This window comes from Thalassophryne amazonica, chromosome 3 (genome assembly GCF_902500255.1).
Source record: "Thalassophryne amazonica chromosome 3, fThaAma1.1, whole genome shotgun sequence".
Taxonomy (NCBI): domain Eukaryota; kingdom Metazoa; phylum Chordata; class Actinopteri; order Batrachoidiformes; family Batrachoididae; genus Thalassophryne; species Thalassophryne amazonica.
Window position 1 is genome coordinate 6,687,696 of NC_047105.1, and position 15,760 is coordinate 6,703,455.

At 44.0% G+C, this 15,760-nt stretch overlaps 1 pseudogene; it reads left to right on the forward strand.

Annotated features, from left to right (window-relative positions):
- The window catches only part of LOC117505759, a 63,168-nt pseudogene that overhangs the window by 13,209 nt on the left and 34,199 nt on the right, over positions 1 to 15,760 (forward strand).

The window sequence follows — 15,760 nt, forward strand, 5'->3', positions numbered from 1 at the left end:
AGCACGATGCCAATCTACCAAATGGAAGCAATGAACACTTGCCACCAGGGACCGGACGCTGTGCATGATTAGGAAAGGTTAGCGGTGTGGAACTATGTAACTGGGGAAATGGTGCCTCAAATCTGACCTGAGGTAGAGGTTTAAAGGTCAGAGGTGGTGTCACAACCCGTCCTTCTGGATCATGGTGGGCTCCACCTGAAGCTGATTTCAGATGTTACCCCATAGTTAGTCTGCAGTGTGACATCACATGACTCATTTCCTGGCCCCGCCACCGAGGGTGGACATGGATTTAGATAGTTTATGTAACTGTTGTAACCTCACCCGCTGGGTGTGATGTGCTTGGTCCTGGATCAGGTATGAGTTTTCATGCACCTCATGGAGCAGAGTGTTTTTAGCCAATCACCTGTTTTATAACAGGTCTCAGTCTGTCTGGACCCGCCCTCCACTGACCACCATACTTCACGCCATTACACAAACTAAATCCTCATGAACTCATGTCTGCCGTTTCACATTTAGTGCTCAGCCACTGTCAACTTCCCATCATGCACTGCGCCACTGCAGCCTGTTGTGGCTCTAGCCCCCCCTCTCCCAACACACACACACTTTTGTGCATGTGTTCTGCTGGTTACTGCGAGTAGTTTGAATTCCAAAGGTCTAAACTCTAATTTGAGGATCTGGAACACTTAAAGTTTAGACGCATTAATGTGTCCCAAATGACATTTTATGTAACTATTCGACTTGAGTAACTTCAAGGCTTTTGACTGTACACAGAATTAACCCTAAAATGTAGCTGTTTTATTACCCAACAAGGTTACAGGTTCTAAACTTAAAATTCATAGCAGTCTTGTTTGTTACTAATGCCGTCATGGTGAGAAATGTCTTTGGGTCGATACCTGGCCAGGGTGGTGGGAATGTCTCTGTACTCCGACAAACACACGGCCCATGACAGACATCTGCTGACTAGGCCGGCTTCACACGGCAGGATAATTAGGCCGATATCGGACCTGATCTTCCCCTTCCGACAATTGTGATGACGCTAAAGATACTCTTATCAGATATTCCTCCTGTGTGTGGTGTGTTAAGAGGACTCTGATCTGGTTGGAAGGACGTCAGGAGTGCTCCGATCGCAAATCAGGGATATTCAGTATGTTGGATTTTTTTATTTATTTATTTTTGGCCCGATATCGCAGCGTGTGTTGTCCTCTGACCAAAACAAGCAGGCAGCCTGCTGAATGTGATGTTCAGCCAATCGGAAAGCGAGGTGACGGACGTACGGAGCAAAAAAAAATCAAAACAGCTGTTCCGACTCACCAGAAAGTCAGTGGTCGCGCTGTCTCCACTCTAAAGAACCTTTTCTTTTAGTCCACAAAGTACCTCCCGTTTGTTTACTCTGAGGTCACGTTTAATCTCGATTTTACGAGATTTCCTGTCTGAGCTGTGAATATCTGTTCTTGTATGGTGGTGTTGTCCTCACCGTGTGGCTGAACACCACACACTGTACCACCAAACCTTAGATGCATGTTTTTTTTTTTTTTATCTTTACATGTGTGGTCTCAGGTTTTGAGAACCTAAAGATAATTTTAAAATCCTGTTGCATGAACCAGGCTTTAGGCCCCAGGAACATCAAGTGTGTGTTTTGGCCACTGGGGTGTTTCGGGTCATGCCACTGGCCTGCACTCTGTGTACTGCCCTCTAGTGTTTATCAGCAGTAATTGTGCTGTTTCCATCTCTTAAATGACTGACTTATCTATAACGGCCAATCAAATTGATCAGTTCAGCCGTGTGAAGCTGACCTAAGATCTGCTTATGTCCTTCAGACTCCAAAGCAATCGTCGATGGTAACCTGAAACTGATCCTGGGTCTGATCTGGACTCTGATCCTGCACTACTCGATCTCTATGCCAGTGTGGGAGGACGAGGAGCAGGAGGTGAGCCAGGTCGAAGCTACAGTTTTTTCAAAGTCAGGAAATGAGTTAACTTGTCAATTTTTTTTTTTTTTTTTTAACCTAAAAGATTTCAACAGGACAGGATGTTTCTCCAGAGGAATCCAACTAATTTAAGCTTAACTTAAATCTGTTTCACTGGCTTTAATGTCTTAAATTCAATGGTTTGAAGAAATGAAGAGTCACTAAATTGACTTGAGAGTAATTTTTGTTGCGCAGACTGTCTTCAGGTGTGTCCACTATTTGATGTTAAACCGTTTGAAGGTGTCCACACAGTGGGTTTTGGATGCACAGACTGAGGTGGGATTCCAACAAAACATGTCTAATACATTTCATTTGTGGTCAGATGGAGTCAAAGACACCGAAGCAGCGCCTGCTGGGCTGGATCCAAAACAAAGTCCCAGACATGCCGATCACAAACTTCAGCCAGGATTGGAGGAACGGGAAGGCGCTCGGCGCGCTGTGTGGACAGCTGTGCACCAGGTACAGCAGCATGCTGCACAGCAGCCATGTTTTTTAGTGTCCATACTCGTGAAGTGTTTCAGTACTTTCTCAGCAGCACAAACTGGTGTTTTTCTTCTACAGGTCTATGCCCAGACTGGGAGACCTGGGACCCAGTGAAACCAGTAGAAAACGCCACAGAGGCCATGCAGCTGGCTGACGATTGGCTCGGCATCCCGCAGGTTTGAGTCCTTGGACCCTGTTGTGTTGCATTTTGGTCATGAGAACTTAAAACTGAAAGTAGACCTGCAAGCAGGAATACACGAGGTCCAAACCCCCACGTGGCTCACCTGGCGAGTCTTGTGGGGGTTTGTACCCCTCCTTATGTTGGTGTCTATATGCACACAGGTGATCACGCCGGAGGAGATCATTGACCCTAGTGGATGATGAACAGTCCCTCATGACCTACTTATCTCAGTTCCCCAAAGCCAAACTGAAACCTGGAGCGCCACTGAAACCCAAACTCAACCCAAAGAAGGCCCGTGCCTACGGAGCAGGTACTCCAACCACCGCTTAGAGCGTTTAACCTTATCGCACCATTTCCTGCTCAACAAGAACTCTGACAATGTGAGGAAGTGAGTCGCTGTTGATCTGGACAATGGACCCCAAACAAACCAGAACTGATTTGAGTTGAATTATGCTTCAACCTAATGAACCGGTTTCAGCAAATGCTTCAAATCCTCCTGTTTGAACATGTTGATGTGCTGATGTCATTCATACTGTGGCTCCTCCCTGCAGGTATCGAACCCACAGGGAACCGCGTGCTGCGTCCTGCTGTGTTCACAGTGGACACGTTCAGTGCAGGTCAGGGTCAGGTCACTGTCTACCTGGACCAGCCCGATGGCACCCGTGAGGAGGTACGTCTTTGATCCAGAGTTCAGTGAGCAATTTGAACATTCCTGACTCTCCAGCCAGTCACATGACCTGTAAAAATGTGTTCAGCTGAAGGTGGAACTTAACAAAGGGAAGAAGACGTACAGTGTCAGCTACGTGCCGCAGGTGGTCGGACCTCATAAGGTGAGTGAGATCACTGTTTGTGTAGCAGGACGTTCTGGTGGGGGCGCTGATCTGCAGATTTGTCTTTGCTCCTTCAAAACCAGACTGCCACAAGCTGGTGTTTCCTGGCTGGTGATTGGCTGCGATGTGAATTGGGTTGGGTTAACTGTTAATTAGGAGCTCACTCAGTCAAAGCCTAATGAGCTCTTAAATTTCCACCAGTGACAGAGTAAAGTTCCACCACAGAGAAGCGCAACCTCCAAAACATGTTTTATTTCATTGTTGCGTCTGCGCTAATGAGGCCTGACGTGTCGCTGCGGTTTCCTAGGTGACGGTGATGTTTGCAGGCCAGCAGATTCCTAAGAGTCCATTTGAGGTGAACGTGGACAAGGCGCTGGGAGACGCCTCCAAGGTCACAGTCAAAGGTCCCGGAATCGAACCTGTGGGAAATGTCGCCAACAGACCCACCCACTTCAGCATCTGCACAGCAGGTTGGCCAAAATAAGAGAAACCTTTTACGCTGTTACAGTATGTCAAAATTTTATTTTATGAAATGAGTTTCTGTTCAGGGCTGAGTTTTGAATGTGGGGGGCTCAGGGGTGTACAAGGTCTGAGAAAAGTATCGTACTTTTTTTTTCAAAAACTATATGGATTTGATTCATATGTTTTTACGTCAGCCAAGCTTGAACCTTCGTGCGCATGCGTGAGTTTTTCCACTCCTGTCGGTTGCGTCATTCGCCTGTGGGCAGGCTTTGAGTGAGCACTGGTCCACCCCTCTCGTCGTTTCATTGCAAGGAAATGGCGGAATGATTTGGGCTTTTTTTTTTTTTTTTCCATCAGAATTTTTTCAGAAACTGTTAGACAGGCAGCTGGAAACAATTCAAAAAATTTATCTGGCTTTCGGTGAAAATTTTACAGGCTTCACAGAGAATGAGTGTTACTACAGCTTTAAGGACGCCCCACAATGGCGCGCAGTGTGCTCCGAGCCACCATCGAGAGGCAGAAAACACATCATTTCTAAAGGGATGGCTGTGTGGAGCCGGGACCGTCGTGTGCAGTTTCTCTGGTTATCACAAGAGCTGGACATCAGCCATTTTCCGGCAGATTTCACTTTACCAAGAGATTTTGTCATGGAAAGCCGCGCTGAGGCTTTGCGCGTCACGGCTGATTCACTGATCGAGCGAGACAAAGCAACACCTCCGTTTCAGAGTGCCAGAGGACAAGTTGGGACATGCCTCTCAGCTTTCAGTGCTTACCAGCCCAGTGAGTATAAGAAATTGTGGAGAGCTGGGCAGCTCTTGTGATAACCAGAGAAATTGCTCACAATGGTCCCAGCTTCACACAGCCATCCGTTTAGAAATGATGTGGTGGTTTCTGCCTCTCGATGGCAGCTCGGTGCGCCATTGTGAGCCGTCCTTAAAGCTGTAGTAACACTCCTTATTCTCTGTGAAGCCCATAAAATTTTCACCGAAAGCCAGAAATTTTTCAAATGGTTCCCAGCTGCCAGTCTCTAACAGCTTCTGAAAAAAGTCTGGGGAAAAAAAAAAAAGCCCAAATCATTCCGCCATTTCCTGACAATGAAAATCTGACAAGGGGGCGGGACCATTCCTTCCACAAGGCGTGTTCACAGACGAATGACGCAATCGACAGGCGTGGAAAAACTCACGCATGCGCACAAAGGTTCAAGCTTGGCTGACGTAAAAACATATGAATCAAATCCATATAGTTTTTGAGAAAAATAAAAAGGTACGATACTTCTAATAGACCTCGTACTATAAGAACACCTTCAATCTCTCTACAGTAAACCTGTTAATGGCACTAAGGGGAATGCAGTTACCTGTAGGGTTATAAAGCAGCTTCTATAACTACCTTAGCTTATTTATATATCCATCATTCCAAAATGAATTTTTTTTTTTCCCCTCAACATTCTACTCACAACACCCCATAATGACAATATAAAGCTTTTCATGTCCGTAAGTATTCACGCCCTTTGTGCAATACTTTGTTGATGCTCCTTTGGCAGCAATTGCAAGTCTTCTTGAGTATGATGCCTCAAGCTTGGTGCACCTATCTTTGGTCAGTTTGGTCCATTCCTCTTTGCAGCACCTCTCAAGCTCCATCAGGTTGCATGGGGAGTGTCTGTGCAGACATTTTCAGATCTCTCCAGAGATATTCAGGTCTGGGCTCCGGCTGGGCCACTCAAGGACATTCAGAGTTGTCCTAAAGCCATTCCTTTGGTATCTTGGCTGTGTTTAGGGTCATTGTCCTGCTGAAAGATGAACCGGCATCCCAGTCTGAGGTCAAGACCTCTCTGGAGCAGGTTTTCATCCATGATGTCTCTGTACATTGCTGCATTAATCTTTCCCTCAATCCTGACTAGTCTCCCAGTTCCTGCTGCTGAAAAACATCCCCACAGCATGATGCTGCCACCACCATGCTTCACTGTAGGGATGGTGCCTGGTTTCCTCCAAACATGCCAAAGAGTTCAAGCTTTGTCTCATCAGACCAGAGAATATTGTTTCTCCTGGTCTGAGAGTCCTTCAGGTGCCTTTAGTCAAACTCCAGGCGGGCTGCCATCTGGCCACTCTACCATACAGGTCTGATTGGTGGATTGCTGCAGAGATGTTTGTCCTTCTGGAAGGTTCTCCTCTCTCCACAGAGGAATGCTGGAGCTCTGACCATCAGGTTGTTGGTCACCTCCCTGACTAAGGTCCTTCTCCCTGATCACTCAGTTTAGACAAGCATCCAGCTCTAGGAAGAGTTCTGGTGGATCTGAACTTCTTCCACTTAGAGGCCACTGTGCTCATTTGGGACCTTCAAAGCAGCAGAAATGTATTTGTACCTTGAGACAATCCTGTCTCTGAAGTCTACAGACAGTTCCTTTGACTTGACGCTTGATTTTTGCTCTGTCAACTGTGGGACCTTATATGTAGACAGGTGTCTTTCCAAATCATGTCCAATCAATTGACTTTACCCCGGGTGGACTCCAGTTAAGCTGTAGAAACAGGCACCGAGCTCCATTTAGAGCTTCATGGTGTGTGTGTCATTATGGGATATTGTGTGTGGGTGTAGAATTGAGGTAAAAAATCTGTTTTGGACAGTATATTAGAGCTTTTTTTTTTTTTTTTTTTAAACTGTGACCCCTGCAGCCACCATGCCTCTGTTTCTTCATGATGCACTGAGGCTGGATTCTCCGTGTAGTCGAGTCCCCTTTAGTATAGATCAGGTAAAAATGGTCTCCTGGCTCATAGACCAGTAATTTGTAAATGTGGAACTCAAAGAACTTTGAAAGTAAAACGCTCCAAGTTTTAAGGATTGCACATTAAATGTTGCCATGGCAACACTGCCTCCTCAAAAGGTGCCGGAACAGGAGACATGACCGCCATGATCACAGACCCTCAGGGCAGCAAGAACAGTGTGGAGGTGATGATGGAAGACAAAGGAGACGGCATTTACTGCTGCACCTATCGCCCCACTCAGGCCGGCCCCCACGCTGTTGAAGTCACCTTTGGAGGCGTGGCCATCCCCAAGAGCCCCTTCAGTGTCGCTGTGGATCCTGGTGAGTCCTTGTTACATCGCAAACATGAAGCAAAAACATTGGTTCTAACCCAGCTCAGTGTCTGATCCCTCAGGTACTGTTGTCCTTAACAGTCTGTCCTCTGTCTCATCACGCCCCCCCCTCCAGCTTGTGTGGCGGGGGCGTGCAGGGCGACTGGTCGTGGTCTCCAACCGACAGGGATGAGGGTGAGACAAGTTGGAGACTTTAAGGTGGACACCAGGAATGCTGGCAGCGGAGACTTGAAGGTGCTCGTTAAAGAACCCAGTGAGTACAGGTCTGGGTTAACAGGAAACCTGTTCAGGAACCCGGTGACTAAACCTATCACTTTCCAAAGGAGGCAGAACTTTGTAAATGTCAGGCTTCGCCCTCTATTGCCTCAGCACATCACTAACAAGTCCTACACGAGATGACAGTCTGTGTGCTTCTCAGTCAACAAGATAAACTGACGGGTCCAAAGTACAACACTGCCCCCTGCAATACAGGTTCTAATGATCAAACCCTTTTTAGTAATTGTGTTTTTAACTGAGGCCTTCAAATATGACCATCGGGTCTGTGCTCGGTGTAAGTCCAGTCCTCCAACAGGAAACATTCTTGGGATTGGTGGTGATCCTTAATAGAGCGCGACAGCATTCTTCTGACGTGCGCACAATTAAACCCTGCTGCACTGCATTGTTTCATTGCTGCAGTATGCTGAAGGAGTACAGTGACGCTAAGTCTCGTTCCAGTGCTTCTGCAGGTGTTCCACCTGCTGCATGTGCCTGATGCTTGGGAAAACGAGTGAGACGAGCCGCGTGGAGCCACTCATCTGGCTCGCTCCTCCTCCTCTCTGCGCCACTCCATGGCACAGAGCCCAACTAAGCATGCAGTCAAAGTTCTGCTGTGGATTTTGAGGAACAAACTGGAGCACTCTGAATTGTTCAGCAACTGACTGTTGGGTGTGTGTGTGGAGACAATTCACCTCATTCACAACGTGACAGAACTTAAAGATGCACTTGCACGCAACAACACGGAACATTATTCGTGACCGTGCATAATGGTTCCTGATAATTCTCCAGCAACACATGCCATTAATCGTAACGCGTTGCAACAGTTCCTGAGGACACCTGATGCCTCTGCCCCAAATGATCACATTCGTGATCAGCGGCCAAGAATGTCTTCATGGCATTCATGACATGCTGTTTTGTGTAAACGCAGCATAAAACAAGTTCAGATAGCTAAACTTGACCTATTTTAAGAGGTAGTTGCATCCTGTTTGGTGTGTTTTTTTTTTGAGTGGTGGAGGTGACAGCCAATCATAGTAGAGCAGCACTGTCAGTAGCAGATCTGTCTAAAATCACTGTTTATAAAACATGTCATTACATAAAAACTAGTGTGAAACACTTCGAAAACTGAAAATGCTGTTTTTGAGCCTACTTCCTATGGAGTTAAACTTGCCTTGTCAATACCAGCAAATGCAGAGTTTGATTTACAAATATTCCTTGATTTTGGATGAATGCCACAAAGTACTTGCGCTCTTGTCAAAACGCGCGCACACAAGGCCTCCTGCAGACGCCCTTAAAATGTAAATATTGTTTTTGATAGAGGGGCTTTATTGAACATCTTTAAGATCCTGTTGTCTGTTACAATCTGTAACTGTCCAAATTATAATGTACGCAATGCTCATACGGGTCGAGGGTATTTTAGAATTGTGATACTTTTAGAGGGATTCAGGCAGGTTTGACTGGTTTCTCACTGACACATCTGGATTCTTGTTTTCAGGTGGTCTGAAGGAGATCTCGAGTCAGGACGGTGTGTTTGCTTACGAGTACTATCCCAGCAGACCCGGGAACTACAGCGTGTCCATTTGCTGGGGAGGACAGCACATCCCCAAGAGGTGAGCAGCCACTGAGCCAAGACGTTGTTTTCTGTCGACACTGTGCTCACCTTGATGAGGAAGTCTGTTTGAAAGGAACAAAATCTCCAACTCTGGGATGGTTCTAACGGAAGGGGCAGAGACTACAGGGAGGAAAGTGCACTAAAATCTGACCTGGATAATCACAGAACTGGTTTTACTAATATCTATTGCAAATTTTCTGGTTGACCATAAATGGTCTGTTGGGTGGGCTTGAGAATTGTTTGGCTTCCTGCTGAAGGTGGTGCAGTCAAACTTAAGTTCTTAAAGCTTCTGGTGGTTCTAATTAAGGGACAGAACCAGGAACGTGGACAGACTGTCACGCATCCAACCTGATAATTCTGGTACAGTTAGTGTTTTGACATGGATTATCAAGGAAGTCACTTCTATAAAATTATTCACTACAGATTAAAAATTTTCAAGTTTAAAAAAAAAAAAAAAAAAAAAAAAAAAAGGCAAGGACATCAGCCCATCCAGTTCAGTCTGTGCTGGGCCGACCCAGTCAGATCTACTGTGGTCCAGAAGGGCATCCAGAGTTGAGCTTCTGCCAAATTCCAATTGTTTATCTGTACTGGATCTGCTGTGGCAACTTGTCTGGGTATTGGGTTAAATCCCATCAGGACTGTTGGTGTAGGTTTTTACAGTTGGACACTGAGGCTGGAACTCTGTCTTTCAGTCCGTTTGAAGTGGCCGTGGGTCCAGAGGCGGGGCCTCAGCAGATCCGTGCCTGGGGTCCTGGCCTGGAGGGGGGCATTGTGGGTAAACCTGCTGTCTTCGTGGTGGAGTCTATCGGTAGTGACGTCGGCGTGCTGGGTGAGTTGGGATCAGCAGGGCCAGGTTCTTTGGCGAGCCTTTTCATGGGTATGAAACTGTTCTGATCTGCTGACTTCAGGTTTTGCTATTGAGGGCCCGTCTCAGGCTCGGATTGAGTGCGAGGACCAGAACGATGGGTCATGTGATGTCCGTTACTGGCCGACGGAGGCCGGCGAATACGCCGTCCATGTGACCTGTGACGAAGAGGACATCGAGCACAGCCCCTTCATGGCGTATATCATCCATGACGACGGCACCAGTGACCCCGATAAGGTCGGCAAGACTCTGAGGGATATAAGCTGTCCAGTTAATCCACCTGTGCTTGCAGAGTCCTCCCCGACACTCTCAAACTCTTTATTGAAGTTTAATCTCTAAAGGATTAATTGTAACAGTCTGTTCCAGGACTCACTTTCTGTTTTGTTCTCTGTAGGTTCAGGCCTCTGGGCCAGGACTTGAGAAGACCGGCTGTCTGGTCAACCAGCCTGCAGAGTTCACTGTCAACACAAAGGATGCTGGGAAAGGGCCCTTGAAGATCACAGTTCAGGTAAGACTTAGATGCCTGCCTGCACCTTCAGTAGACACACCCCTTTACTTCCATTGGTGTAGTTGGCAGAGTCTTCTGGTGTCAGACCTTGTGGTGAACAGTTTGCTGTGATTTGTCTTCAGTGGACACTTTGGCACAGACTGACCTCCTGCAGGGTGTTCCTGATCTGGCCAGCTTCTGGCAGATCTTTTATCAGGTTGTTACTGACAGATCCTGCAGTTCCAGTTCATTTTAGTCCTTTTGGACCTTCAGTCCAAAGAGCTAATGACATAAAGGTTTGTCCCTGATTCACTGTTTGCAGTCTGCTGTCACACTGCTCAATGAAACTACCTGAAATTCGGTGGGGACCTTCTTCAGGTTTGTTATGGGTTAACTCTCCATGGACCCCCCCCCCCCCCCTCCAGGAGAGCCAAAATTTCATACTTACAAATTAACTGCCAAACTGTTCAATCTATATATATATATATATATATATATATATATATATATATATATATATATATATATATATATATTCTTTTTAAATCTTCAGGACACAGAAGGTTCCCCTGTGGCTGTGAAGATGAGGAATAAAGGTGACGGGCTGTACGCCTGCTCTTATAATCCCACCTCCCCCCTTAAACACACTGCATCCATCACCTGGGCTGGAGCCAGCATCCCCAACAGTCCTTTCAGGGTAAGGAGATCATCCTGGTACCCGGCTTCCACAGGAAGTCTTCATTTCACTGCAGATGGTTCCCGGGAAGTGTCTGTATGTCTGAACATATCAAATGTTGCACTAAAGGCAACACCTGTTACTTTCAAAATGCACGTTTTTAGTTCCCAAAATCATGCACGGCTTTAAAAAGTCAGTTTTTAAACTTCTACAGAAGAATCTTAGACTTAATTGCACAAGTCAGACTAGAAGCCCAGTGACTTACTGAAGTCTTGTTTCTGTACTGGCTCACTAAAAACAATCATCACATCTCCAGCAGACTCTTAATGTCTTTAACATGAGTTAAGGGGTGAGGGACCACAACTGAAGACTTTTGGCCATCAGCTCATCTTTTCCCCAAAGTTTAACTTCTTCTCAAATGAATAGTTGAAACCTTGCTGCACATTTGATCAGCTTTTGTCACCATCTAGTGGTCACTGTGAGCATGTCAGCTTGTGTATTTACTACTTGAACCCAAAATTCAGTAAATGGAATATATATATATATAAAACATTTTTTGTTGTTGGAAGCCAAAGTTGGCCAGACTGAACTCTCCTGATAAATACAGCTTACAGTTGTGAATTGACTGTAGAACGCATATTTTGGACTCTAACAAGTAACATGAAGTAGTTTAGACTCCAATTTTACTGTGACTGAAGCAAAATGTTCATTAAAGAGCAAAACTTCAGTCTGGTTTGACAAACTGAGTAAACTTGTATTTAAAGATGTTATGACTCTTATTATATGGCTGCGATGCTATGTGCGCTCTTATTGGGTGATTTACAGTCTGATATTTTTCCATATCAGACCATTACCATGGCAATCGGTCAGGATAATGCATCACTTCGTTACAAACCAGAAAGCTAAAACAGTTGGACATGAATGTACTCCATAAATATTTAAACAGCATCACAAGATTGAAAGTTTACTACTTAAAACACCTCAGCCTAATAACTTCCTGTACAGACCTACACTCAGTTAATCTTTAACCTTTTTGACCTAAAAAAAAAAATGGATTCACTCTTTATAGATACTGCTTTTATTCTGAAATAAAAGTGCAAATATTCCACAATCAAACATTTTCTTGTGAAATGGCTTGAATATTGTCTAAAACGGTAAAAATGACTTTATTTATTTTATCTGTGTCCAGCACTTGGTAGCCTTGTTGTCTTTAAAATGTGCAATACCAAATAAGGTGGATTGGAATCAGGCTGAGCTCTGCACTCACTTTTTATAACCAATCAGAATATTTGTTTCTATCAGGAGGTATTCACAGCTTCTCCAACATTTTGATGTTACAGCCTTATTCCAAACTAGAGTAAATTCACTTCTCCCTCAAATTTTCTCAAAACCCCATAATGAGTGTATATATTTAAAAGTAAAATCACATGTATTCACACCCTTTGCTCAATACTTAGTTGATGCACTGGTTTAGACAGGCGGCCAGCTCTAGGAAGAGTCCTGGTGGATCTGAACTTCTTCCACTTGCAGATGATGGAGGCCAACTGAATTTACCCCAGGTGGACTCCATCTGAAGAAACATCTCAAGGATGATCAGTGGAAACAGGAGGCACCTGAGCTCAGTTTTGAGCTTCATGGCAAAGACTGAATACTTATGTACATGTGATTTTTAGTTTTGTTTTAATTTGCAAAAATTGAACTTTTCACATTGTCATTATGGGGTATTGTGTGTAGAATTTTTACAACTAAATGACTTTCATCCAGTTTGGAATAAGGCTGTAATGTGGAAAGTGAAGGTTGAGAATACTTAAGTACATAGGTACATTTCTTGGGCTTTATTTTATGAATTTGCAAAAATCAGTTTTCATTGTCATTATGGGGTGTTGTGTGTAGAATTTTGAGGACAAAATGAATTTCATCCATTCTGGAATAATACTGCAAGATAAAGTAAAGCACCATGAAGACTGTCTGTATTAAACTATTTCACTGATGCTTCTCACCACTAAATGTTTCTTTATGCACCTTTTTAATCACCCTCTTAAGCTACAAAATAACTTGTCTGAACGTCATCTGATCCACACGCAGAAAATACTGCAGTACCCGTTAGTGTGTGTACAGCAGAGGTGAAGTCGGTTAAAATGTAGTTGAAGGTTATTAAACATTAAAGCTGCTCTGTAATAACTGACGCTGACTCTCCTTCATGTCGGCAATCAGCTCTGAGTGCGTTTAGTTTCAGTCACGTCCCGACGATTCAGTTTTACCTTCAGGCGTAAACATCTTGAAAAACTCGTCAGCTGATCGTCGTGTTTACAGACTTGTCACTTTTAGAGCTGAAAGTGAAAATGTTTGTCCTGAGAAACAATCAGTGTTGACTTGATAAATTACTGAAACATCAAAAACTTGATTTCCTTTTTTTTTTTTTGCATGCCCCCCTGTGTGTAACCTGTGGACTCTGTGCATGTTTAAGTGTGTTGGTGATGCAACTCGTTAATTTGTCAGTTGGCTTGTTGTGACCTGCAGCAGGCGAGTAGAAAACACTCCAACCCGCCTCTGAAACAGAATCTCTTTAATCTGTTACTCGCAGACTCGACCAGAGCGGCTGATTTTTATTGATCACTGCTCGTTTGAGTGGAAAACCTTCAGATTTTCTTCTCTAACTTGCTGACTGAAACAGTGATCCAAACTTACCATTTTCTCCCGTGTGTGTAGATTGAGAGGTCCTGCAACATGCAGAAAGTTAATGACTTTGTAGAAAACTTCCCAGGAATCAAAGAATAAATGACCACTAATAAAAATGTGCAACTTATGTTCCAGAAAATCCAGAACTTAAATCTCTGAAAGATTTATGAATGATGATACCAGAAAATCATTTAAGTCACCACATCTTTAAAGCTTAGCACTAAAAGTAACTGTCCCAAAAATTAAAGTATCTATTTTTAATACTGTTCAAATAAAAAGGGGCAGCTGGTCGCTGTCGATCTGTGGAAGATTTCACGTCAGGAAAACTCCTGACTTCTGTCACACACTTAAAATCTGCGCTTTTTTTTTTTTTTTTTTTTTTGGTCCTAAATATTTGGTTTCAGTCTCCACCTGTAGATGTCTGACTCCTCACTGGGTGAGACACTCATGTCTCAGAAACCTTGTCTGTTGGAATGTATAAAGTCTGGAATGTCCACGTTTCATGTCCAGACACCTGAAAGATAACTTTGAGACAGACCTCATGGCCAGCACTATTTTTATTTGACTTCTTAAAACTGTTTGTCCAGTCGCTCAACAGCTAAAATTCAAAATGAATTTTAAATATAAAACACTTAAAGAATTTGAAGAAATTCATGTAAATGTACAATTTTTTGTAAACTCACAACTGCATTTTTGTTTTCTCTCCAGTTGAGGGTAAAATGTGCTTTTATATAAAGTGAAGCTCTGAAACTTGTCACTTAAAGCAAAATTTGAGAATCCTATCAATGCATCCCACCCCCAGTAGAAGCTGCAGAAAACATTTTTGGAGACTTTGTCAACTGGTTAAATACTGTATTTTTAATATAATTTTACATGAAACAGACTTAAAATCTTAAACTGAATTTCAGCATTATCCAATTTCTCTTTCAGTCTGAATAGAAACATTTCCATTCCTTAATGTGCCAGTTTGTCTAGAATCTGCTTTTTAACTTGGTGGGTTTTGTGTCAAAGTGTAACGCTGTGGACTTTGGTGTGATGTCACTTCCTGTCTGTAGGTGAATGTGGGTAAAGGAAGCCACCCAAGCATGGTGAAGGTCTTCGGTCCTGGAGTGGAGAGAAGCGGCCTGAAAGCCAACGAGCCCACTCACTTCACTGTGGACTGCTCTGGAGCTGGAGACGGTAACACTCATGGCTGCATGACTGAGGTCTTCGGTTCAGGGACCACCCACTCAGTCAGACACCGGTTCAATATGTATGCAGAGCAGCTTCATGGTGAAAGACCTTGCTCAAGGGCACTTCAGCAGAGCCTGGCTTTATGAAAACTTACTGGGTGCCTGCTATGGAACAGATTAGGGAAATTTAAACCATCAAAGTCTAGACCTCATTTTGAGGTGGTTTAACCCACTTCAACCTGGTCTAAGGCAGACTGCAGGCAGCAGTTGCTGCACCTTGAGACGGGGACGCACTCACTCACCATCGAGAGGCTCTTCTAATACAACCCCTGGCAAAAATTATGGAATCACCGGCCTCGGAGAATGTTCATTCAGTTTTTTAATTTTGTATAAAAAGCAGATCACAGACATTACACAAAACTAATGTCATTTCAAATGACAACTTTCTGGCTTTAAGAAACGCTATAAGAAATCAGGAAAAAAATTGTGACAGTCAGTAACGGTTACTTTTTTTAGACCAAGCAGAGGAAAAAAAATATGGAATCACTCAATTCTGAGGAAAAAATTATGGAATCATGAAAAAAGAACGCTCCAACACATCACTAGTATTTTGTTGCACCACCTCTGGCTTTTATAACAGCTTGCAGTCTGAGGCATGGACTTAATGAGTGACAAACAGTACTCTTCATCAATCTGGCTCCAACTTTCTCTGATTGCTGTTGCCAGATCAGCTTTGCAGGTTGGAGCCTTGTCATGGACCATTTTCTTCAACTTCCACCAAAGATTTTCAATTGGATTAAGATCCGGACTATTTGCAGGCCATGACATTGACCCTATGTGTCTTTTTGCAAGGAATGTTTTCAGTTTTTGCTCTATGGCAAGATGCATTATCATCTTGAAAAATGATTTCATCATCCCCAAACATCCTTTCAATTGATGGGATAAGAAAAGTGTCCAAAATATCAACGTAAACTTGTTCATTTATTGATGATGTAATGACAGCCATCT